General features: G+C 43.2%; 1 long non-coding RNA gene across 1 annotated transcript; it reads left to right on the forward strand.

Annotated features, from left to right (window-relative positions):
- Positions 1-12,361: 12,361 nt before the first annotated feature.
- Positions 12,362-16,719, forward strand: LOC143268743 (uncharacterized). The gene is made up of 3 exons (XR_013044866.1): positions 12,362-12,498; positions 13,358-13,415; positions 15,310-16,719. It is a non-coding gene; the product is annotated as an uncharacterized LOC143268743 (long non-coding RNA).
- Positions 16,720-26,105: the final 9,386 nt, after the last annotated feature.

Below are 26,105 nucleotides of genomic sequence, written 5' to 3' on the forward strand. Positions count from 1 at the left end.
CAACACACACACACACACACACACACACACACACACAATATTAAAATAATAGAAGTAAATCTTTTTAAAAATCGAAGTTTGTAGATGGATATGATAGCTCACACCTATCATCTTAGCACACAAGAGGCTGAGGCAGGAGGATTGCCATGAGTTTGAAGGCAGTCTGGGCTAGGTAGTGAGAGCTTCAAGTCAAGCTGGACTCCGATGTGACACTGTCAAAGGTGAGCCTAGGCTGGGCACAAGGCAGTGCTGTGCCTTTGGCTTCCAGGCAGCTTGCTCTGCCGGCCTTGTCTAGAGGAGCAGTTGGGGAGAAGGAGAAGCCAGTAACAGTCAGGATCGAGCATCATTCAGGGTCCCCTGCATGTGTCTGTCACATGACCCCTGTGCCCTGGGATATCATGGTATACAATGACTTACCACGTCTGGCCAGGAAGGAAGAGAAGCAGCTGTGCATTCAGCTTTCACCTTGACTGACTTGAAAATATTTTCACCTTTCAGTTTACATAAGAAATGTGTCTTCCCTCCAAAGACCCCGCTCTACAGCTCCCAGCTCAAACACACGTCCACCCTGAAAGAGTCTTTCCCTGAACATACCCAGCAGCTAAAGGGCTTAAAAGCTTCAATTCTCTAAAACATATAACAGAAACAATGGAAGGTTGTCCCTGGAATGTAAAATTAACCCGATGTTAAAAGTGCTTTTCAAACAAAGCACTGTCTTCTGCACAGCCATCCCCGGCTGACATTTTCACAGGACATCACTGGTCTGGTCCAGCCCTCTCATTTCATACAGAACATAGCCAAAGTCTAGAAAGCATCACTGAGTTGGGTGCATAGAGTTCCTTTTCTTCCTAGGTCTAGAACTCAACCTCATATTCGCTGCCTCACATTAGGTCCTCAGTACTCTGCACTTCAAACAGGAGTCAGGTCTCACACTACAGTCTGGTTCTTAGAGAAAGAGACAACTGGGATGTTTCCTTCTGGATGGTCCTGCCCACAGGAGTCATTTGTACTAATGTTGTTTTTGATGGTGATGATGATGATGGTCCTGAGCCAATATGAACACACGGCCCCCTCAAAAGTCCTGGCCTGTAAAGAGTTCACTCAGTGGCGATTTAGAGAATGGAGTCTAGGGTCTATGCTAAGTGACTAGGTGAGCAAGTTTTTAAGAACCCTTCTGGCAAATTTTTGATTAGAAAATAATACCTGAGCTGAATCCAAAAAGGGCTTTCCTTAATAATGTCTTCTGGGAGTGGGAAGAGGGGATTTGTCCCACTGTGACTTCCTTGGGGGAAAAGAAAGCATAGATGAATACATCCTCGAAGGAGGGGTCAAGGAGCTGGACTGAGCCAGAGAGAACGAAGCCACCAAGAATGTGGGGGGAGGGGGGAAAGAGAAGGAGGTTCATGCCAGTCTTCTCAGCCCACAGGAAGAGGGTAGCCTCAGAAGAAACCCCATCTCTTACCAGAAGGTGAAGTCCCTGTGATATGGCCTTGTGTTTCCATACAATGTGATCTCGCAAAATACATACAGAAGGGCATCTAGTCTAGGACACATGGAGGGACCCTTCGCAGAGTTTAAAAGGCATAACTTCCTCATAACCAAGCCAGGTCCTCAGGTGACAGGCTGTGGTGGCTCGGGAAGTTGAATGACCTCATCCCTCTGGCTTTCAGCAAAGCAGGGACCTTCTGAGAATAACTACCTCCATAGGAGGAGAGGTGAGGAAGACGAAAGAAATCAGGTTGGATACTGTCAGAGGATCACTGGGACTGCTGGGTACAGAACAGCCTATGTGGAGTGCAGGGGGAGGCAGGGAGGTCAAAGCCAAACTGAGGTCCTCTGAAGAGAGGGGAAATGAGGCCTGGAGTAGACTGTGGACTGGGGAAAGGAGAAAGGGATACAGACTCAAGAGAGGATATAAAATCAACAGAGCAGAGTCAAGGCTTGAGTTCACTCCTTGCGGGTTTACAGTGCAATGACTTCATGCTCTTGACTCACTCTCCGAACACGCCAGTCTTCTCGTACCTGACGTTTTCATGCATATTGAACGTCTCAACATGCTGTATTTTACACTTTTATCGTCACCCATCTCCTGCTCACCCTGTGTTCGGCTGCCATCTGGGATCACATTCCTCTTCCCAGCAGGTTCCTCTGCTGCCTCCCGGAGTGCAGATGGTCTACGGGATAGTTTCCCGGCTACTGTTTCTCGGAAAGCGGTTTTTGCTTTGTTTTGTTTCACCTTCAGATTTGATAATTTTGTTCAGAATCCTGGGTTCCCTGGACCAGACTTTTTCTTTTCAGCTACCTACCAGTTCCCAAATCATACACAGAGACTTCTTCCTAGTCATAAATGCTTGGCCCAGCTTAGACTCATATCTGACTAGCTCTTTTCACTTAAATTAACCTGTTTCTCTTCATCTACCTTTTGCCTCAGGTTATTGTCTTTCTTCTGTATATCTTCCTTTCACTGCTTCTGTGTCCGTCTGTCTGTCAGCTGCCTGGCTTCTGTCCCCAAGTGTGTCCCTTGCTTTCTCCTCTCTTCTTCTCTCATCTTCGATCCCGAGCCTAGATTCCCCTCCTCTTTATTCTCTCTGCTTGGCAGCCCCAACCATCCCTCTCCTGCCTAGCTATTGACCATTCATCTTTTTATTAGACCAATCAGGTGCCTTAGGCAGGCAAGGTGAAACAGATGCAACACATCTCTACAAAATGAAACAAATGTAGCATGAACAAATGTAACACCCCTCTCCACAGTTAAAGTAACATTCCACAGCATACACAAATGGAAGACATCTTTGCCCAGTTAAAATCATATTCCACAGTAGTTCCCAGGCACTTGCTTTCACTGCTTTAAGAAAAGTTCAGTGCAATGACAGTCCCCATTGTCATCAGATGTCAATCATTGGTCTTCTTGTTCCCTGACAAAATAATCCTCTTTACAACTCCCAGCTGCCTTGAATGTTCCCTTTTGTCTTTGGATCCGAAAGGACAAGGAGAGAAGCAGGCCGTGGTATCTTTGTAGCTGTTGTGTTCAAGGCTCAGAGGCCTTGGTTTGGAGGTTGAAAGTTTTCCGATATTTTTTAAATAGTTGGCCGTTATTTCATCAAGCTTTGTTTTCATCTGCTGTGTTTCTCTATTCTTTCTCTACACTTCATGTATCTCCCATTGTCCTGTACATTTTGTGTTTTCATTCTCTAAGCTTTCTGTTTCTGACCCGCCCCCATTCTCTCTGGAGTCCATTGCCGTGATGTTATGCTCAGTTATTTAGAGTTAAATTTCATTTATTTTCATCTTTCCATTTTAAGGGTGTCATTAGAAGTTGTTTCCATGCTTTTCAGTTCTTTATAAAGAATTTTTTATCTTGCAATTTTATTTCTTTCATATGTTAATTTTTGGTGTCCAGTGTTAAAGCAAAGAACTACTTTTGTGTTTCTGTATCTCTGTGATGTCTTTCTTCTAGTCTCATTTACATTTTATAATTTTTCTATACCTTTTTTATTATATGCCACATATTGTATATGAGAAAAGAGTGATACAATCAGAGGCTTTGGATAAAGTCATCCCTCTCTAGGGATAGTCTGTTTCTGGGCTGGAAAATGACTTTGCTCCTGTGTGGGACTGAGCCAGCTGGGAGTTGGTTTATGGTCTTTGGTGAGGAATTAGATGTTTCTTGTCCCTCCTCCTCAGAGGATGTGGGTCATCATCATTGCAACCAGAAACCTGGTATTGTGACTAGAGGACTTCCCCTTACATGGTCCCTTATAGTGGTATTTTATTTGTACTGAATGTACTGAATTAAAATGTGATTTTAATTGTATGTTAATAAATAAAGTTGCCCCAGGGGTCAGAGCTATTAGAGCCATAGCAAGAGCGTGGCAGTGGTGGCACACGCCTTTAATCCCAGCGCTTGGTAGACAGAGCTAGGTAGATCTCTGTGTGTTCAGGGATACAGCCAGCATTGGAGACATACGCCTTTAAGACCTGGAGGGCTGTACTTACAGGCAGTGAAGAGGCAGTCACGTGTTTGGGTTTACAACCAATGAGAAGGCAGAACAGAAAGACTATATAAAGACAAACACACAGGAAGTAGGTCTCTTTCGGAGAGGTAGGAGCACTGCAGGAGGAAGGGTAAAGTTTTAGCTCTGAGCTCTGACCTCTTGGCTTTCTCTTTTACATTGGTTCTGTGTTTCTTATTTAATAAGACGGTTGGTTACATCTACAGTCCCTCCCTGTAATCTTTGCTGCTTCAGCCTTATGAAAGAGCTATGCTCATATGCTTGCTCTATGATTCTGCTTCTGCTTCATATAAAAAAAAATAGCCCCCAATGCTGCACATCTGGCATTTTCTGCCCTTTTATGTATCGGACCCTGGTTAGTCCCTTGAAGCCTTCAGCTGCAGGTCTACATATGTGTGCACATATGTGCTCTAGTTTTTTTTTTTCATTACTCTCTCAGGATCTGAATACAATATAGTCAACCAAAAGAAGAAAGTGGGAAAAAGTGATACGTGAGTTTTCAACATACTTAAAAAACTGATAATAATGTCAGGGAACCTTGGGAAACTGTCCCATGCAGAAAAGCTTTTCCACAGCAAGCTTGGCGGTAGCCTTTGAATGGCCTGCTCACGGCACCCGTCCTTTCTGGCATCTGGAGGCTGAAGGTTCAAGAGGGTTCCTGAACTGGTAAGCGTTGATTCTTGAGTCTAAAGTATTGAAACAATTGGTCTGTGCTGTAGGCTCTCTCCTTCTGGGAATCTGGAGTTTATGTACATACCAAACAGGAAGAAAGTGCTTATGTGATCGGCCTCCAACAAGCGCCCCAGCTGGCAGCATCTCATACGTGTTTGTCACAACCCTCTACCGTGGGGAGTTAAACGTATCCTCCGGGACCGCGTGGAGAGGGACTGGTGAACACATGCACCTGGTTTCCCACAGACTCAACTCCACCTGCCTTTTAAACTTTTACAAACTGTATTGGTGTCCTTTTTCCTAAATAGATCATGCCATGCGCATGACTGTAAGCTGAGTCTTGCAAGCCCTTCCAGAGAAGCATCAAACTTGGGGGTGACTGTGGGATGCCCCACCACAGAGCAAATGAGTTGGGGAAACTAAGAATGTGTGGTTCGGACACACAGTGCTAAAGTACTCGTGTTCTCCTTGACCTGCTGTACATTCACTGTTCGACTAGGGACCTCTGCTCCCACTCATCCGCCCTTGCTTCTGGGAACACGGCCAGCCTTTGTCGCTGAGCTGCCGCCAGCCTTCCCTTTTCCTCTCTTCTTCTGCCTTCCCCACAAATGCAGGGCAGCGTTACGTTTCTGGACCCTCTTGCTATGTGCTCTCTACATATGCACTCTCATCTGCACCCACAGCTTTGAGTACCTCCTCTGCGCAGGGTACTCACATGCTTACAGCTCTGGTCTCGCTCTCCTTTTCAGGCCCCACAACTGGATCTCAACATCCTGCCCATTTCTCAGACAGCTCAAAGCAGCCTCAAATCCTGGACTTTATGACCATTCTTGTAAAATGCCAAACCAGGGTCTTTGCCTCAGGTCCTCCTCTTTCTTCATGTTCTCTCTGGCTTCACATGGACAGCTGGCTGTTCTTGGTCTCTTGTTCTCACTGCATTGCCTTGGGATGGCCTGCTTATCACACCAGTCTTAAGAACAAGGTGCCTCTCTATCTGTCTACAACCCTTTCACTTAATGGACTGGTATAATAAGACTTCGTGTAGCATCTTCTGCATAATTTGTACCAGACACCAGGGATGCAAAGATGGTTAACACACAACATAGTCTTCCAGGACGTTATTGGCTGACGAGTAACAGGAGACACAAAAACGTCAAGATGCATGCATGGTTCATGCAATAGCAGAGTACAATCAGAACACAACATGAACTAAAAACCTGGGGAAGCCTTCTGGCTTCCCAGAAGATGAAGACAGGACACTGGTGGTACATGCTGAAAGCTCCGTGACCAGTGATCGAGATCTTAGGGGCAAGAGGATAAAATGCACATGGCAGGGAGAGTTATACCATATCATACCTATGAAAAGTTTCAACATAAAGTGTCACAGAGAAAATTCAGTTTACTTAAAATATAGGGGCACTGATTTCCTGAAGCAGCAGTCATTTTATAATGTAAGTACCAGAAGAATTAAGAGACTAAAATGGGCACAGTTTGGAATACCCAGCTGGTTGCTGCAAAAATCTCATGAGCACAGCTGGTGAGCAGTCTCCTTCCAATGAAAGCGGGAGCCAAGAGCCAAATGAAATCTCTAGGACATTATCAGCACAAACAAACTAAATTGTCAGGAAATCTTTGAAAGAGAAGAATTGTGGCAAAGGCGGCATTCAGAGGCCTTTATTGAAGGGGAAGGGATCCCTTCTGGATAGTTCTTGTTGTGGTATAGATTAGTGTTTGACCCTGTTCATGCCAACATTAGCCAACACTTCAGAGCCTGGCTGCCCTCACTCGGGCATCACATTTTCCTCTGTTGATGCCACCACCACTAATGGAAGAAAGACTTACACAAAGAATGACCACAGCATCCATTTTTCCTGACCCAAAGCTAAAGACCCCAAGCCCGGCTCACTAGAACAACCAGGCTTCCTCCTTGTCCGCCCTCCCCCAGCTGCTCACAATCAGATGAGGGAGACTGCTCCAGGACAGAGGGGACAAAGAACATCCACAGTAGGGATTTTACTCCAGAATTTTCCTCTTTTCACATTTGAAAAGATGTCAGCTGGAACCCTGTCATCTGCCCCCAAACAGTGCTGAGACAAAGAGAGGACAGTTGATTGACAGCTGTCATTCAGGTCTATAGTAGCCAGATACTCTCCATGAGCAAGCAGATGTTGCTAAACATTTTAACATGCAAAAAAAAAAAAAATGATTCCTGCACACACAATGCATGCTGGGAAGTAAATTGTCTAGCTAAAGTTTTAAAATTTTGTCTATTGCCACAAAACACAATGATCAAAAATTACATCTTCTACATGGACATATGTTCAGGGCAACAAACGAAAATCAATAGTAATAAAATGACAGCAAATAATCTTGACTCATTGCTAACATCAAAAGTGTAGATTCCATCATATAACAAAGTTATACCTGTGTATAAATAGCCCACTGTAATACATAGCTCTTTCTCTAGATTAATAAAAGCAAATTTATTTATGTATACATATTTTTGTTCCCAGACTTATAAACACTTTTTATAGTATTATGACCTTAAAAAAAAGAAGTCAGCAAACACTTCCTGCTCTATTTTTGAAAATGCTCCATGGAACTCAGAAAGCTGAGTTGCAGTTCAGCAATAGACTTATAAACATGATAGGATAAGTCACAGTCAGAGGCTGAACTTTCTGTTTTCCAAGCTCTACTGACTGGTTAGTCTGGAGGATGAATTCCAACCGTAGTTGACCCTAACAGAAGGGAGAATCATATTTGTATATTTAGGGACACTAGTCCTTATTTTTATACTCATTTTAACTTTTAGAAAATGTTTTTTCAAGCTATAGCAAAATAATAATAATTAATAATAACAACTCAAAAATCGAGGCCCCTGTTACAGTCTTTGTCCAAACATCACTCTGAACAGAATGAATACAACAGATTGAAACACACAATTTAAATATTTCCAGGGGTGGTGGTCACGCCTTTTCATTTCCTCTGCCTTTGTTACTTGGGGATTTTCTTTTTTTTTTTTTTTTTTTTTTGGTTTTTTCGAGACAGGGTTTCTCTGTGTAGCTTTGCGCCTTTCCTGGAGCTCACTTGGTAGCCCAGGATGGCCTCGAACTCACAAAGATCCGCCTGCCTCTGCCTCCCAAGTGCTGGGATTAAAGGCGTGCGCCACCACGCCCGGCTACTTGGGGATTTTCTATCTAAAATGAATATAATACATGAATGCAAATAAATACCGAAATGTTCACCTGTAAATTTCACCTGTAAACTCATCCCACCTGTAGGTTACAACTAGGCAGACTAATCAAGTAGTTTAATTCCAGCACATGAAGAAGTGATTTGTTAATTAAGTACAAAAATAATAGATGCAAAAGATTCTGCTGGGCACCGTAGCTAGAGTTTTCCTGCCTAGCCCACAGTCAGGACAAATCTCTGTCACCCGCCAGTCCCACAGTCGCTCAGACCTAACCAAGTAAACACAGAGACTTATATTGTTTAAACTGTTTGGCCATGGCAGGCTTCTTGCTAACTGTTCTTATATCTTAAATTAATCCATTTCTATAAATCTATGCCTCGCCACGTGGCTTGTGGCTTACTGGCATCTTCACATGCTGCTTGTCATGGTGGTGGCTGGCAGTGTCTCCTTCTGCCTTCCTGTTCTCTCAATTCTCCTCTCTGTTAGTCCCACCTATACTTCCTGCCTGGCCACTGGCCAATCAGTGTTTTATGTATTGACCAATCAGAGCACACACAGACCATCCCACAGCAGGGCACAACAATATTGACTTGAAGAGAGAACCTGTCTGCTAACCCTGAGAACTCTAGCACCATGATATTATCAGCCCTCCATTAATACCATTAACCACTAATCAATCAGACAAAGTGACGTAATAACGATTGCCACCACTCTTTCAGAATTTACATCTCGGGGAACAGATCTGAAAGTGATGTATACCACCTTTCAGGCAACCCCCACCACAGCCTGGAGAAGTGAAGCTATTCTCATTTCAGAAAAGCTGGGTCACATATCCTGAGTTGAAAGCTGACAGGTTGGTGTAGTCTAGTCACATACCCAGGAGCCAGCTGTCACTTGTTGCATCTAGTCTGTGTGGTCCCATTGGCGTGCACCCCTGGACCTGGTGTCTCTCTGTAGTCTAGTCTTCTACCACCAACCCTGATGGTCATTTAATGCTGATTTCAGAAGGCCTCCCTTGGGGTTCATGCAGCCAGAAGCATATGGCTGCCTTTGTCTGCCACACACACAGAGAAGAGAGGGCATTGTGAGACCAGGGATATTGCCCACTTACCTGCTCTCATATGGAGGGGACATTACAAACACTTGAAACAGTATCAAAACTTTCCTATCAGCCTGCCAAGGACTGGGAAGAAGATCCTTATACCCTGGGTGGGAGATGAAGGGTGAAGATGGAGAAAACACAAAGGAAAGAACAAGATCTTACATAGGAAGGATCAGGCAGCAAAAGTTTAATATCATCGACAGCATCAAATGCATGTTCCCAAACTAACAGAATTGTAAAAAAAAAAAAAAAGAAAGCAAAACAATCACAGAAAATTTACATTAGAAATTTGCCAACTTGATTTTGTTATTATTGTTGTTTTTTTAGAAGAACTGTTTTCCTTCAGAGATCATTTCTGTTTGATTTTGGTTTGCAAGAGTCTTTGATTAACTAAAAAATATAAAAGCTGTATGTTCTCTCTAATATCTAGATCCTAGCCTTTAATATACATATGTGATGTTTATAAGTGGGAGTGGATATGGGTTAAGGCACACCAAACCAGAAATGGTTTTGTACACACACACAACACACACACACACACACACACACAACACACACATACACACACACACACTAATAATCAAATAAAAAGTGGTTATTAACTTGAGAGGGAGGAAAGGGTTTGAGGGAAGGTACCTGGGGAGGGATGGAGAGAGGGAAGGGAGGAGGAAAGTGATATAACTCTATTTCAATTAAAAACATATTTGTAAAATCGATAAATGAGGGTAAACAGAGATGCTGAGGGAGAGGAAGAAGCAAAGCTGTATATGGGTGATGGGAACAGGGAAGAAGAGGAAAAATGAGAATCAAATAGAACAAAATTCGTTTTAAAATGCCATAATGATACCTAGGACTTCATGTGCCAATAAAGATAAATTATTTTTAAAGCTATTTGATTGATGAGGACGGCATGTGGCACTGGTTTTATTCTACTTTGCTTTCAAAGTCCCACGTGACAATGCTGTATTTATCAGGGGGCGGGAAATGCTGCTATCTCCTTAAATAAAAATCTTGGAAAAATCTAAAGATAACTACATTGGCTACTGTTTGCTGCTACCCCACAATGGATAGCCTTCTGCTAAGCTCTGGCGTCTGCCATCATAACCCAGATTAGACCATGAAGCCCATATCAGAACATCAAAATCCCATTATGGGTCCACTTCTGCTTCACACTACAGGACACTTCAACCACAGAATTTTCCTTTTCTCCTTTTGAAATTATTTCTATCCATGTGAGCAGTTTTAGGGGCTTTATGTCATGTCTGAGTCCCTAAACTGGAAGACCTTGACACAGAGGTGAAAGCCCTGGGCATGAGCAAGAAGATCTGCCTACAAACGCAGTCTCTGCTAGGCCTGAACAATAAGCCCATGTCTCTCAACCAATTTTCCTACTTCTCAGGAAAGCAAGCTGAAGGGTCTTTAAAGGCCATATATTGATCTTACCTTTTATTTGATCCCATCAACTTTTGTTCTTCCAGCCAAACCAATTAATTTCAACTTCTCCCAAAGGGTGGCATGAAAGAACATTAGTCATCGGAGCCAGGTCTCCTTGCAAGCTTACAATGACGGCCCTTCCAAAGCATTTCCTCCGCACTTAGGGTACCACCACAGAGGAAGCTGTGGCTTGCATTTCATTACGTGACATCTACATAAGGAAAAAACCGTGTGCACCAGTGCACACAGTGTGCAAGGAAGAGTCTTAAACATTAGGAGACAGGCACCATATTTTCCCTCCATTTGATTGCAAAGATGACCGTAAGAACCAGGCAGATCTTATCAATAGGGGAGCACACAGGAGCCAAGAGGAAGTGGTGAACTGGGAAGATGATGTCTCACCTACAGGCATTTGGATTTAAGTATTTGCACAACTCAATACCAGTCTCATCAAATAAGGCTGTCTGTGGGACCAGCTTCACTCTTCTATTTTTCCAATCAGGCCCCTTCTCCTGGACTTCATTGGCTCTCAATAGTGCTTTGAAACTATTAATTCTGTCAGAGGTTAATCTATTGACAAAGTCAGAGCCCTCAGGGTGCAATCCCTTCTCGATGATTGGATCAACTGGCTTGGCGTCAATCAAGCCTTCCACACTTGAGCCTTTGGGAGCATATTTCATACACAAACCTAGCAGCAGGCTGCATGAGAGCAGCAGCAGGAAGACTTCACAGAGGGCAGCGTCATAAGAAGCTGTGCTCCCTCTGAGACCATCATACAGCGCACAATCCCACAGCCAGCCCCACAACACTATCGCGCTCGATGGGAAGTCAGAAGTGAGACAATATGAGGAAGCATTAAGCAGTGTGCTGAACTCTGAGCAGCCAACAACCAGTCACCAGCTCAGCTGTGGAACTAGCTCAAAGGGGAGAGGGTTCAGGGGAAAGGTGGTTACAAGATCCCACAAGGTTGAACGCCAATTCCTTTGTGGAGGGTTGAAAGGAAAAGGCTTTGGTAATTAGTATTCAACGGACCTTGACAGGTGAGTCCTGAGGACAGGGTCTATGGTGCAAAGAGCTTAACCCCTTAGGAACCTTCATCAGAACCTCTGCTATGCTATGTAATGCACAAGTTAACCTCCCCATTTCTATGAGGGCACTCCAACTTAAGTGACCACAACTTTTCAAAGAAGACACCGATATGACAAGGTACGGTGATGAAGGGAGACTTGGCCAGGCTTTCATCTGTGTCCAGCTCTCTGCTGCGCCCTGTAGAGTGACATCCTCTCTCAGCATCTGGAGCCACAGATGCAAAGCCGAAGCCCGAGGGTCACCAAAGAGCAAACGCAGGTAGACAAGGGTTCTTTTATGCTTCGAGAGCTTCAAAAGAACAAAGGCCTGGGAACTCAGGCCAGCTGCCTGCTGGAGGAAGCTGGCCTCTGGAAGAGAGGGACGGACGACAAGTCACAAGATGGTGAGGAGGCTCACTGTGCAGCAATGTCCTGTCCTGAGAGAATGACTGGCGGGTGGTTGCCTCAGAGGACACGTGAGGTGAGCAGTTAGATCATCCTGCGCTGGTTTCTTTATAGCAGCAAAGTTGGCAATTCCAGGTCTGTCTGTTTCCTGCCCTTTAATTATAGCTGTTGAAATCCATCACTGTTCTCTTAGGAATTTGGCTACCTATCCCTCCTTCAGGAGCCATAGGGAACATTTCTTCTAGCCACACACAAAAGTTGCAACACCCGACAGCACAGGCTCTCTCCTGTTCTGTTAGTAGTGAGCGTTGCTTTTTATGGTGGGCGGGGTTTTTAATGTTATTATTAAATAAACCCTTGCCAAATATACTCTGCTGAAGAATCTTTTATGGAAAACAGATGGAGGGAACTAAACTGAAATGCAAATCATAACATTATAATGACTTCTTAATTTCAAAAATTATGGATTCAGCATCCCAGGAGGGACCAGGGTAGACTGTGACAGCAGCTGCGGAAGGGACATCAGAAGCTGGAGGTGATGCAAGCCAAGGGAGGCCAAGGAGCTCCAGAATTCACAAAGGGCTTCTCTCATCTTTGAACATGGCATACATAGTAAGTTCTTGCGCATGTCCAAGTCCAAAGTCTTTATACAGGTAAGGGGAAGAAGCAGTGAAACCAACAGCACTCCAGATGTGTCCACATAGGCCACACCGAGTATGAACTTCTAGAAACTCCTATTTAATACACTTCCTCCCCACTTTCTTTACTGCTCCACAGACAGGAGTATGAGGCCACAGTTTGCACATGCCCCTGTTCAAATACAATTGCCCAGAGGTCAAACTCCCACAAGGTGTACCTAACACAGAGGTTTCCATATGTTTTCAAGACTGGCCTTTCTTAAAACACACTGCTCTAGCAGACTGAACGTTTAAGCATTTCTTATAGAAAATGATTACATTTTTCTCCCCAATCTGTCTTTCCTACTGTGCACTTACCATTTTCTTTCCCTTGTTTTTTCCCAAATACAGAAGATACTTTGGGATTATTTCTGTCTTACCAATAAATTTTAATATTGCCCCTGTGAATAAAATTCAACATGCAAAATACACCTCACTCTCCCTCTATCATTTGAACTTTTTAAATACAAAATCTTCTTAGGTATGACAATACCATGTGCAGGCTTCCAATTAATAATACATTTAGAAATAAATCCAAGAAGTAATGTTGTCATCGGCATGGACGTGTGTGCTGCTGCAGGGTCTCTGGCCTATGTCTTCTCGGAGAATTAACAGCTGTCCCCTTGGCAGACTGCACATGCTTTGAGCAGTGCTCGTCTTGGTAGGGCTGACTCAAATGAAACAGTTGGAAGTGTGCAAATTTCTGCCGAGGGACCACTTACTGTATGGGAACTCAGCAGGGGTTGCCCACTGAGACAGAATTGTGAAGTTGTTCTTCCTCTCTCCCCTTTTAGGCCACTTCCTTCCTCTGCCCAACAGAACATCAGCAGAATGCCAATACCAATGGGATAGGTGAGAACAAAGGAGTGCCTGGGTCAGCTGTGGCTCACCTCCTCGTGGAGAAATTGATCGAACTCACTGGGGAGGAGATCAGTAGAGAAGCATGTATTAGCTTCTCTCCATGAGAAGAAGGTATAATCGGCCCAAACCTATGCCACTAACAGTCAGTAAGGACAGTTGTGCTGACTGCCACACATGGAGAACAGGAGCCACTCAAGAGCTTTTGGTGCATTGCAGTTTGAAAGATAAACAGTTCCCTCAGCATCACACGATTCTGCAGGAAACAGAATGCAGTGCAAAGTGGGGCATCCCACAAACTCTCCGGACATTTTGCTGCAGAAACACCAACAGATCTCTCAACAGGTCCCCACCCACATCCTTATCCCCCAACTTGGGAGCACATGACATGGAAGGGTTCCAGGAGGAGTCAGGAAGGCCCTCAGAATACACTTGTTCACTCAAGACCTAGCCTGGTTCACAGATTCAATACTCAAGAGCGTGGAGACAAACCAGAAAGTAACAGAACCTGGGAGCATTTGGACACAAACCAAGAACCCTGAGAGCTAAGCAGCAGCCATCTGCTTTCTTAGACAATACGGTCCCTTAAAAGCCATCCATGTCTTTACCCTGCTGTTGATTTTAGTCAGGTCGTGTGGTTCCTTCCTCCAAGGTCCACAGCTCTAATGGGTTAGGAGCATAGAAATATTGTAAGGGATGAAGGAACCAACTGGGCAGCCTGAGGACACAGTGTAGAAGAGGTTGGACAATCTAGAGGCTCCCAACAAGACCTTCCACTGAAAAAGATAAAATTATATACAAATGCGGGAACACTGTCTTATCATTCATTTGTGTCAGCTAAGCTGAAAGGATGTTCCCTGGTGGGTGTTCCCTTTCCTGAGTAGTCCCGAAGGGCACTGTGTTCCAGATTTGAGTGGACATCAAAAAGCTCTGCCTTCCACTGTAGAGTTCTGTGCAAAGAGGCCGGAGCTGAGGGCCCCCACACAGTTGGCAGCCTGCCCAGCCTGGGAAGCTTCCCAAGCGCATGTGAACCCTCATCGACAAAACCTTTAACTGACAGTGTGGGATGAACTATACAGCAGCCTGAACCTAAAGGAGCATCGATAGTCCTCACTCATGGGCTGAGAGAACCCCACCTCCCTTCAGCTTCTCTGAATCCTGAGCACACAGGGATCTGCATCAAGGGCACCTGTTTGTCACGCTCAGCAGTGGATGGAGCAGGCGACCGACAGCCAAGAGCTGCAGCTTCTCTAGTGGGTACCAGTTCACCTGTGGGGCCAAGTGTGTCTAGATGCCCATCCACATCCAGCTGTCCACCAGCCTTTGATTCAGTAAGAAGGCGCTGGCAGTACATATATCTGCTGCTGGCCTAAATCTTGAGTCCTAAAAACCACCTTCAGACTCCACAGTCTACGCCATTTTGCTTCTCTGGCCTGCAGCAAAGCCACGTAAGTTCTTTGTATTCATGATCACGTTTCACTAAAGAAATTTCACACAAGCTTGAGCTATATAGAATAGGTATCCAAGGCAAACACTTACTGAGAATAAATAATAAAGGGATTTATTTTAAAAATCATTCTTTAATATGCATATAATTTTATAATCTTTGAAAGATGGAAGCAAATTTGTACCCTAATGAGCTGTACATGCTTTACTTTTTCATAGAGAATTACATCTTGGCTTTGATACTGCCCATAGTGCATCTTTAACATTTTTCAGAGCTGATTGATATTTTGATGTCATAATCATCTATGCTGAGACTGCTGCCTCACATAAATATGCAGTACAGAATGACAGAAGTATGCTTAGGGCCATTTCAGAAACTGTTGAAAAGACTAATTCTCCCTCTCTGTCAGCAGGTGTTAATTATTTGCTATTCTTCACCTAGGGATGGACACCCATGAGATATTCCCTCATTTATCCTGGGATTTCAACGGTTACTGGAATTGTCCCGGGTCTTGTTTAGGCAGCTATGTTGCTGGGACTTCATAGATACAGCTTCCCTGTCACAGCTAAAAGGTACCATCTCAGCGCAGACTTCCTGCTCTTCTGGCTCTCAAGATCCTTCTGCTTCTACTTTCTCAGCATACCCTGAACCTTGGGTACAGGAGTTATGTTGTAAATATATCAACTGGGGCTGGGCACCCCATGGTCAGTTGTTCTCTGCATTTTGACTGATTGATGCTTTTGCAATGGTCTCCATCTGCTGCTAAAAGAAGCTTCTTTGGTGACTGTTGAGACCATTGCAAAAGCATCAATTTAAGATGGCTGTGGGCATAGCATAAATATGTACCAATTTTCTATTTACATGGTGAAAATTGATGGTAGGAAAGCTTTGGACACTTTATTTCTATGATTAAGCTACTACATTCCTACAAGTGTGGACCGTTACGTATGTGCAGTGAAAATACAACGATCAGTAATGAACAGCCATCTTGAACCTGAACTGAGGCTTTTCCACCATTTGCTTGTGTTTCACAGTGTGATAGCATAGGAGGATCAAAGTGTGTGTGCTGTGTGTTCAGCAGCAAGGCTTCAGTGAATTCACACGATGCAACATAGTCAAGGACTGCCAGAAACACATCAGACCATTAGGAATCAGAATTAATTTTTAGTGCCGTGCATTCAGAAACCATTTTACTCTTGCTAAATCTCTCTAACTATCACATTCAGCTACGTAACCCTAAGTAAGTTTGTTTGACACATTTGATAAGTGATAGTTGTATAAATCTGTTGAGTGAATACAGAGTAAAGTATTTCAGGGGCCAAAAATGCAAGCTTCAGGACATGTTTACAGCTTTCTCTGCCTGTGAGCACCATCACGTTCATGGGATCACGATGTGCATTGGCAAATTCTTTCACTGAATACCAGAAGCTGTGCTTGCCATGGTCATGCAGCCAATGTCTACAACTGACAGAGAATATATCATGAAGATACTCTTGTCTACTGGTTCTCTTCCTGACCAGGTGTGATTTGTACTTTATCAGCAATAAAGACAAGGTGAGCATCCACTGAAGAAACCATAGAATCTGTTACATATACTTAAGCTCCACAGACCTAAATCCCATTGGAGAAGCTGTTACTGTGTTTAAGAGCATTGGTTGCCAAGGACACATAAAATATACTTCAAGAGAAAAGAACTGATCATCTTTCTGGATCCTTGTAAACATCCTAGGTTGTGAAATTATGGGCCAGACTCTGATGCCTTTTAGTCTTACTACAAGTGGCTCTGGACCAGCTAACTTAGAAACTTGGGCATATGTCTGCTTCTTGAGAACCTTGGATTCTATGTGAATGAACCATGCCTTATAAAGAAAAAGTCTTTGCTCCTGAGACCTGCAGAGAATATCTGGTCCCCATGACGATGAAAATGGAGGTTATCGTCTGATTTTGCAGCTGTTCACTGTATCACTCTGTAGCTGTTCTAGAGTGGAGGTTTCCAGTGACATCACTGACATTTTGTACATTGACACTTTGCAGTTGAGGCTGACTTATTCACTAGAGAATGTGGACAAGCATCCCCAACCTCCATATAGTAGGGACCCATAACAACACCAACCCCAGCTGGAATAACCAAAAGTATCTACAGATATTACCACATGATCATAGTAGCAGATCTACTCCTGCCAAGAGCAACTCAGGGGCCTTGGTAGATATTGGGGTGCAGAGTCAAAGTAAAAACAGATACACTGTCAGGTACTCAGAGTTCAGAAGCAAAGAAAGAGGGACTGGGCAGACAATGTCAAGTCAGAACTGCGAACAAGTAAATGCTCCACACCAAGCCTATCTTCAGATATACCACACGCCAAATAGAGTCAAAACAGACAAAGGGGACTAAGTCAGATTCAAATGAGGACAAACTGGAATACCAACTGGAAGCACACTTGGGGTTGATTAGCCAGATATTAAGAATTTGGAGGTAAGGCGGTGGTGGCGCACGCCTTTAATCCCAGCACTTGGGAGGCAGAGCCAGGTGGATCTCTGTGAGTTCGAGGCCAGCCTGGTCTACAGAGCGAATTCCAGGACAGGCATCAAAACTACACAGAGAAACCCTGTCTCAAAACAAAACAAAAAAAAAGTATTTGGTAACATTGATTAAAGAGTTTGAAGACCTTAGAAACATTAGTAATAATTAAAGGTAATAGAATTATTCTCAATCCCTGAAGTCAAAATTGATTATGTTAGTTAGCTATGGCTGTATAACAATATGCATCAAATCACCAGAATCTTAGATAATAGGCCTTGTGACTTCTCCTGGGTCTATGGTTCCATGGCAATTCTGGTCCTGAATGGACTCATGCATGCATCTGCAGTCAGCTACTGGTCTAAGGATTGCTCCAGGTATGAGCCAAGATTTCCCATGTGCTTAGGTAAATGGAATATGAGCTTCTGGTGTCTGTTGATCTGAACTGTTCCATTATGAAGCAAAAACTACTTTGATTTACTGCCACAGTATAATTCTAGGTAGACTGTCCACTCTAAGGCTCCCCCTATTATTACACTGTCAGAATGATCACCGCGGCAGTCTCACTCAGCAACACAGATCTAGTCCTTCCAGTTGATAACCTTTGTTTAAGCATTGGCTTCAGAATGACTCTAACCTTTTCTAGGAGTCTGTCATAGGTCGAGAAGAATTATTTCTTTTATCTTCTCTGTCACTCACATTGCCCTTCTTTTGTTATCATATGAACCCCCTGCAACTCAAAAGACATGGAGTCACCTCCAAACTGGCATTCACTCTACCTCAGCCAATGTAACAGTGACAATAAAACAGCTACCACTCATTGAGTGCCTGCTGTATACTAGGTTTTATATCAGGATCTGCAAGTGGACGAATTTTTTAAAGCTTTGAAGTGGCTAGTTTTAGAGATAAACTGAAATACTCAGTTTATCTAGTGACTATGCAAATAGTTACAGTATGAGGTATCTTCCAATCCATCAATGAATGAATGGTGTTGACAAAGATTATAACTAATAGCTGTCTGGGATATTTATTTGTGCTATGATGAACATATCACAATATAAAATCTAAGCAATACCCAAGCAAAGGTAGCAGTTCACTCCAGCTAATATATGTGCTGGATTTAAACCCCCTAATCTGACCCAGAGCCTCTACTGATAATCAAAACACTATTGCCTCTGTAATGTTGAGTAATTTATGCTCAGTGAAACTTTTATTTTTTGCCATGAAATATTACTTTAACTCTGTAAAGGGGTATTGCATTTATTTATGCTACATTTGTCTAACTAGGAAAAGATGTGTTACATTTGTTTATGCTGCATTTGTTTAATTATGTAAAAGATGTGTTACTGCTTCACCTTGCCTGCCTAAGGCACCTGATTGGTCTAATAAAAAGTCGAATGGACAATAGCTAGGCAGGTGAGGGATAGGCAGGGCTGGTGGGCAGAGAGAATAAGTAGGAGGGGAAATCTAGGCTCAAGGAAGGGAGAAGAGAACAAGGGAGAAAGAGAGAGAGACACCTAGAGCCAGACAGACAGACAAGGAGTAAGGAGGGAAGTAGGACATACAAAATGAAAGAAAGGTCTAAAAAAAAAAAAAAAGGCAAAATGTAAATGAAGAGAAACAGGTTAAATTAAGTTATAAGAGCTAGTGGGACATGCCTAAGCTAAGGGCAAGCATTTATAACTACTAAGAAGTTTCCTTGTCATGATTTGGGAGCTGATAGGCAGGACAGAGAAAGCTTGCTACATTTTTCCACAATAATTATGAAGTTAAGATTTCTTTTTTTTAAAGAAAGATAAATACAAGTACAGCCATCTGGTTAAAAATAATACAAGATTTGTGATCACTTAGAAATTCAGAGACTGCTGACTTCGCTAACCCCGGAGAATATTAATTTCCTTCACTCGTTTTATGTAGCTACTACTGTAGGGAAAATAGAAATTATTTAATGTCATGGACTCGAGTCTCTGGCTATGATACACCATGACCTTGCTTCTGAACATTGTTCTGGCTCTGGTCAAATAGCTTTTCAGTGGCATGTGGTGTTGGGTTTGTGTGTTTAAGAAACTGAACTAGAAATAGCACAAGTCTGGAGGAGACACGTGCTAAAGCATGAGACGCTGCTGTCTCCTTTGTAGTGTTATTCAACTGTTCCACCAAAATACAAATGCACTGCTTATGGTAACAAGAACGGGTTGATAATTTCTAATTGACAAGGTGAACAAGTTGCATTCAACAGAAAAGTTGGAAGCAGGGAGAAAGATGCACTCTTGAAAATCAACCTTAGAGGTAAGTAGATAAAGGCTCATGAAAATAAAAAAGATGTAGATTTAATTTTCCAAATAAAATTAGCAAAGTACTCATTTTAATAATTTTTTTATTCTTTGAAAATGTCATACATTTATACAATGTATTTTTTATTGTATCCATCCATTGTTATTCCTTCCATTTCCTTCTAGGATGCCTTGTCCCATCTCCCTCCCAACTTCGATTCATTTTAGCGCTTAGGAGAAGCAATGTCAATACAACTGATAGCACCATAAAAGTAGGTTTCTCATTGGGAAAGGGTGTTGAGAAAATTGAGAACAATGTCTACCATACTACAAACTTAAAAATGTGATTTCTAGGTTCTTGGGCTGTTTCCTTCCATTAACACAGGCATGGTAACATTACACATGCTATTTGTATATGTCAATAAAAGTGAGAGTGTGAAACAGACATGCACCTGTCACCAACATCAAGAAGTACAATATTTCCACACCCAAAAACCTCACTCCAACTCCTCCCAACTACTTCCCCTAAGATTTTTCCCAAAGGGAACCTCACCACCTTCTCCTAACAGCTCAGAATAGTTTCTTATGCTTTTTTAGTCTCAAACACATAGAAAATCTCACAGTATAGTATTCTTTGGGGACTGGCTTCTTTCATTTATCATTGAACTCTACCTGTGTTGTGTGCCACAGAAATTCACAGGTTTTCATGGCTCAGGTGAAGTCCATTGCATGAAGTCTACAATAAAACTATCTTTCTTACAACTGATGGGCATTTGAGACACGTTTGTATTAGGAATGTATATATTTATCATTGCAACACGGAGCCATCTCTATTAGAAACAGCATCACTAAAACACAAAATGTGAATGTAGTTCCCTAGTGTGGAGACGGTCAAGAAGCTTTCTCAAGTAACCAAACCAATTTCTGCTCCTTTATGGAGTGTAAGAGTCATGGTTTCCTTTACAACATACTGATTTTATTTTAACTGTATGACATGTTTATCACACCATTAGCAAGTGACCACAGGCAGCTATGAGATACATTCTTTGACAGTACCCATTCAATGACTGGTAGGCAAATAATTCAGACTATTACAGCCACACAACCATACAAGCGCTGCCACTGAATGCACCTTACCTTTCAAAGAACATTGAATCTTTATCCTGCTGTCCCTGCAGCCTTCAAACGACAGCCTTTTGATTATCTACAGTAGGTACAAGTCAGACTGATCCAACACTGGTCACATGAGGCTTCCCCATCCACCACCTGCATATTAAACACGAATCCCATCTCTCCCTTGGCAATCCTCCCTTGACAATCTGTCACTTATCTATCCATTGGTTATAACAGCAGCCATTTGTTGGAGGTCTACTCTGTGCTTGTCACCAAGCTAGCATTAGGAATGAACACTGTCCCCAAGGAGATGACAGTCCATCAGGGAGAAATAGGTATGCCAATAAGCAGTGTTGTGAGCTCAATAAATATAACAAGAAAGATGGAAGAAGCATGTGTAGTACAGCCATAAAATGGAGAGGTCAGTTTGTTTGTGAAGAGAATGCAATGGACAGAACTTTGAGCTGAATCATGAAAGATGGCTGGCAGCATTCCAGGAAAGGGGTAAAGAATTGAGAGTTTCATGAGGCTACACTTGTGGGGGCTGAAAGATGGCCCTGCTGCCCTGGGCCAACCACAAACAAGCAGAGTAAAGTGGAATAATCCAAAGAGATCACAGGCCCGACCCCAAACCACTGAGCCTTCCACTCCCCACCTGCTCCTTAACCCCATTATCTACAAAACCCCCCTCCCAGGCAAGGGGTGTATCCATGCATGCACTGTCTCCCTCCCGCCTTTACATGGAAACACCCTTGTCCATGTTTTCCCTCTGTCACTCAACCTCAGGGAAGCTTCCACCAGGACTGCCTGGCTGCAGATGTCCCCAAAAACTATCCTTGCCTCTTCTTCCTTGAGTTCAACAGAGAAAGCCTTTGCTATCACAAAGTGTGATCTCAAAAAAACATTATTTAATCTGCTACATTTCCTCTGTCAGGTCACTTCCCCAAAGCCCAAAGGCTCAGAGTTCTCTGTTAATTTTAAAACTTCCATGAAATTAGAAAAGACTTCTATTATTCTGAACTTCCCACAGTCTGCCAAACTATGTTAAAAATTAATAAGTCCATAAGCATGCATTGAGATGCTCATGCCTGAAGCATGCAGATTGAAGGTGGAGCATTTCACTAGCTAGAAGTGGAGTTTAAGTAATGACGAGAAAGTGACACATAGAGACACCTGGGAACATAATGGCTATGATGGCTGGGGGGCTCTTAAAGAACAACCTTCCTCCAAAATATATGTTTAAAAAACAAAAACCCTTTAAAATATAAAATCCTATAAACTTGGTATTAGGTACTGTGGTTGATATATTGTGCACCCCAATAAACTTATCTTGGGGTCAGAGAGCAGAACAGCCATAATATTAAACATAGAGGTTAGGCAGTGTTAGCACATGCCTTTAATTCTAGCATTCCAGAGAGATCCATCCGGATCTCTGTGAGTTCAAAGCCACACTGGAAACAGCCAGGCATGGTGACTCATGCCTTTAATCCCAGGAAGTGATGGCAGAAAGGTATATAAGGCGTGAGAGCTGGTTAAGCTTTTAGGCTTTTGAGCAACAGTTCAGCTGAGATTCATTCTGGATGAGGACTCAGAGGCTTCCAGTCTGAGGAAACAGGATCAGCTGAGGAATTGGAGAGGTGAGGAGGCTGTGGCTTGTTCTGCTTCTCTGATCTTCCAGCATTCATCCTAACACCCAGCTCCAGGTTTGTTTTTATTAATAAGACCTCCTAACAATTCATGCTACACAGTACCATAAGCAATTCACTGAAATCATCAATAATGACAAAAATCAGATAATTTGAGTTTTGAGAAGGAACAGGATGGACGTGCTCCCCAGCTGTTTTTGAGGGCAGATGCCCATTCACATAGATGCAAACCTGAAGTCACCAGTGAAGTCATTCTCAACTGCAACCACTGATTTACTAAACCAACTGAACAGCAATCTGTACACATGTATATTGTCTATTTATACCTAGAGATATGTGTAGTCTTCACCTCTCAGCAAGGAAACTTCTCTGCAACAGGAGACCACACACACACACACACACACACACACACACACACACACACACACACACACAAAAAAAAAAAAAAAAAAACCACAACCAATCAAAATGCAGAGTTGTGGAGCTCAGTCCCAACGGGCACATCTACAAAGCACTCTTGCATCTAAGGCTCGGGGATCACTGCGGAAGAGGGGCTGGGAAGACTGCAAAACCCAGAGGACCACAGACTTTGCTCTGAGATTGTGTTTCCTAGTGACAGCAGAAACTACACCCATAAAGTCTCACCAACATGACTGCCCCAATGTGAACTGAACAAGGCTGACACCAACAGACATGCCAAAGCAGATGGGGAAAAGCCCACAAGGCCTCAGCCCCAAACAAAGAACTATAGGTACTCTGGTGACCCATCTAGTGAATAACCTAGCTGTCATCATAGAGCTTTTGTCCAGTGACTGATGGAGGCAGATGCAGAGATCCACGGCCAGGCACCAGGCTGAGCTCCAGGAATCCAATCGATGAGAGAGGGGATGGATTCTGCAGGCAAGGGACGTCGAGATCATGATGGGAGCACTTGCAGAAATGACCAGCCACACTAGTGGAAGCCCATGAACTGTGGACTGGTGGCTGTGGAGCCCCCATGGAACTGGACTAGGCCCTCTGGATACAGAAGACTATTGTTTGGCTCGAACTGTTTGGAGGGCACCCAGGCAGGGGGATCGGGATCTGTCCCTGGTACATGGGCAGGCTTTTAGGAATCTGGAGCCTGTGGTGTGACACCTTGCTCAGCCTTGGTGCAGTGGGAAGGGGCTTGGACCTGTCTATGCTCAGTGTGCTGGGCTCTGTTGACTCCCCATGGGAGACCTTGATTTGGGGGATGTAGGGTGGCTTGGGAGAGAGGGTTGGGGGTGGGAGGAGAGAGGAGGGGGGATCTGTGGGAGGTATATGGAGTGAGTAGAAAATTTCTTAATAAAGAAAAATGAACAACAACAAAAAAAGAACTATAGGTAACTGAGGAAAGCTGGAAACAGGAGAGGTAGTCTTCCAGGGAGAGTATATCAATTGGCTATCCAGTGCTAAATGGTCAGCTCTGAAAAAATACATATATGTAATGTTATAGGTACTGAATAGGGTGTGTGTGTGTGTGTGTGTGTGTGTGTGTGTGTGTGTGTGTGTGTGTGTGTATTAGATATATGCAATAACAATTAATGAAAAAAGAAGGCATGAATTTGAAGGAGAAGAGGGAGGGGTATGTGGGAGGGTTTGGAGGGGGGAAAGGGAAATGTTGTAATTAAATTATAATCTCAAAAAACAACTGAAGTTTTACTAGATTATAAATGGCAGGGATATTCCAAAACCTAGTGTCCACATCTCGCTGACCTGCACTCACACGTTCAGGAGAGGGATTCTAGGAAGCTCAACTTTGGCCAAAAGAATCAAACTCAGGATTGAGCACTGTACCCCACGAGGAAAACAAGACTTCCATTTTGAGTTAAGCCATTGAGTTTATAGCTTGAATTAGGGCATCACATTGAGGCTTCTTGCTCAATGGTTTTCACTAGAGTGTGGGGAACTGCATGAATAAATTTTCACTTTTACATTATCAAATATGGATTCTGACTTTGCAGTACGCAGCAGATTTTCCTGAGTAAACACATACAAAGGAGTGTTAGGAGATTAAGGAGACATGAAGGTCCCTCTGATGGAACTGGAGGAAGTAGAAGTAGACATGGTGTGGTGATATTTTATTTGTGCTTTAATAAATAAAGTTTGCCTGGAGATCGAAGGAAATAGCAAGCCATTTTATGTAAACAAAGAAGTCAGGCAGTGGTAGCACATGCCCTTAATCCTATCACTTAGCAGGCAGGATCTCTGTGTGTTTAAGGCCACACTAGAAAACAGAGGCAAGCATGGTGACACACGCCTTTAATTCCAGTACCAACCATTGAGTTCTGGAAGCCTGTAAAGACAGGAAGTGACAGAGCTGGCCAGGAAGAGGAAGTGATGTAGCTAGACAAGAGCAAATCAGATGGCAAAACAGCAAGGCATATAAGCCTGGGTAGACAGGAAGTTGCTCTCTTTGGAAGCTGTGGAGTTGGTGAGGTAAGGTTAGCTCATGGTTTGTCCTAGTCCTCTGATCTTTCTCTCAAGCTTCAACCCAAATTCTGGCTACATGATTTTTATTTATTAAGACCATTTAGAAGTTCGTCTACAACATGGGATCATCAAAATTTGGAAAGGGATTAACCCAGGCTGATGAAGAAGGACTGTTGTTATTTCCTGTTTCTGTAATAAAACACTCCAACCAAAAACAAGGGAAGAAAAGATGTCATTTGGATTATGTTTTGAAGTTACAGTCCATCATTTAGAGAAATCAGGGCAGGAACTTAAGCAGAGAGTTAAAGCAAAATTATAGAGGAATGCTACTCACTAGCTTGTTCATAGCCTCTTGCTAGCTGGGACCTCCTATGCCAATTAAGAGTCAAGACCATCTCCCACAGAATGTCCACAGGTCAATCTGCTAGGCACCCTCTTCCTTTTCTGGTTACCCTGGACTATATCAAGTTGACAGTCAAAGCTTACTAGGACAAAACCCAGTAAAAACTCTACAGTCTCTATTAGAAATATAAATGGTAGTTGTTTATATTCCTGACAAAGTACAATAGGGGGAGGGCTGGGCTTCTTGGGAGAGAAGGGGTCAACTTCCAAGCAAGAAGAAGGCACAGCTGAAAAAGCCAAACAGCAATGTCAAGTTGCCCCATAAAATTGAGGGAGGTCAAAGGTTTGAATTTGCCAGGTCACTGGGATTAAAAGATAACAAATTATGGGTGTGGATAGGATAGAGATAGGCAGAATAGGTAACCCAGACTCAGAAATCCTACAGGTTCAGGACCATGCTGAGTTGGACACCCCTTCAGAGGAACTAGGAAATGCAAAGTACAAAGACATTGGAGTCTTTGTATCTTTCCCAAATCAAGTGGTCTGCACTCAGTTTAAGAGTACAAAGCTCTACCCACTCTATAATCTCCAACTCAAATGTTTCATCATGGTACCTCCTGGTGCAAAGATTTAATCTCCAGGATTCTCCCAAACCAGAGCCTGTAGGGATCCCATAACCCACATAACATCAAAGAGTCCAATAACTCCAGAAGATTCCCTCTCTGGTATGGTTTTCTGGTCCCTTATCATCTTTCCACACATCAACACAACATCCTCCTTCCTGCCTTTCAAACTCCATTACACATCCCATTAGAGTGTTCATGTTGCTGTCCCACAGTAATAAAGAATATGGCACAGTATCCTCGAAGGCATCATTTTAGAGTCTCTCTT

Source organism: Peromyscus maniculatus, chromosome 15 (assembly GCF_049852395.1).
Source record: "Peromyscus maniculatus bairdii isolate BWxNUB_F1_BW_parent chromosome 15, HU_Pman_BW_mat_3.1, whole genome shotgun sequence".
NCBI classification, from domain to species: domain Eukaryota; kingdom Metazoa; phylum Chordata; class Mammalia; order Rodentia; family Cricetidae; genus Peromyscus; species Peromyscus maniculatus.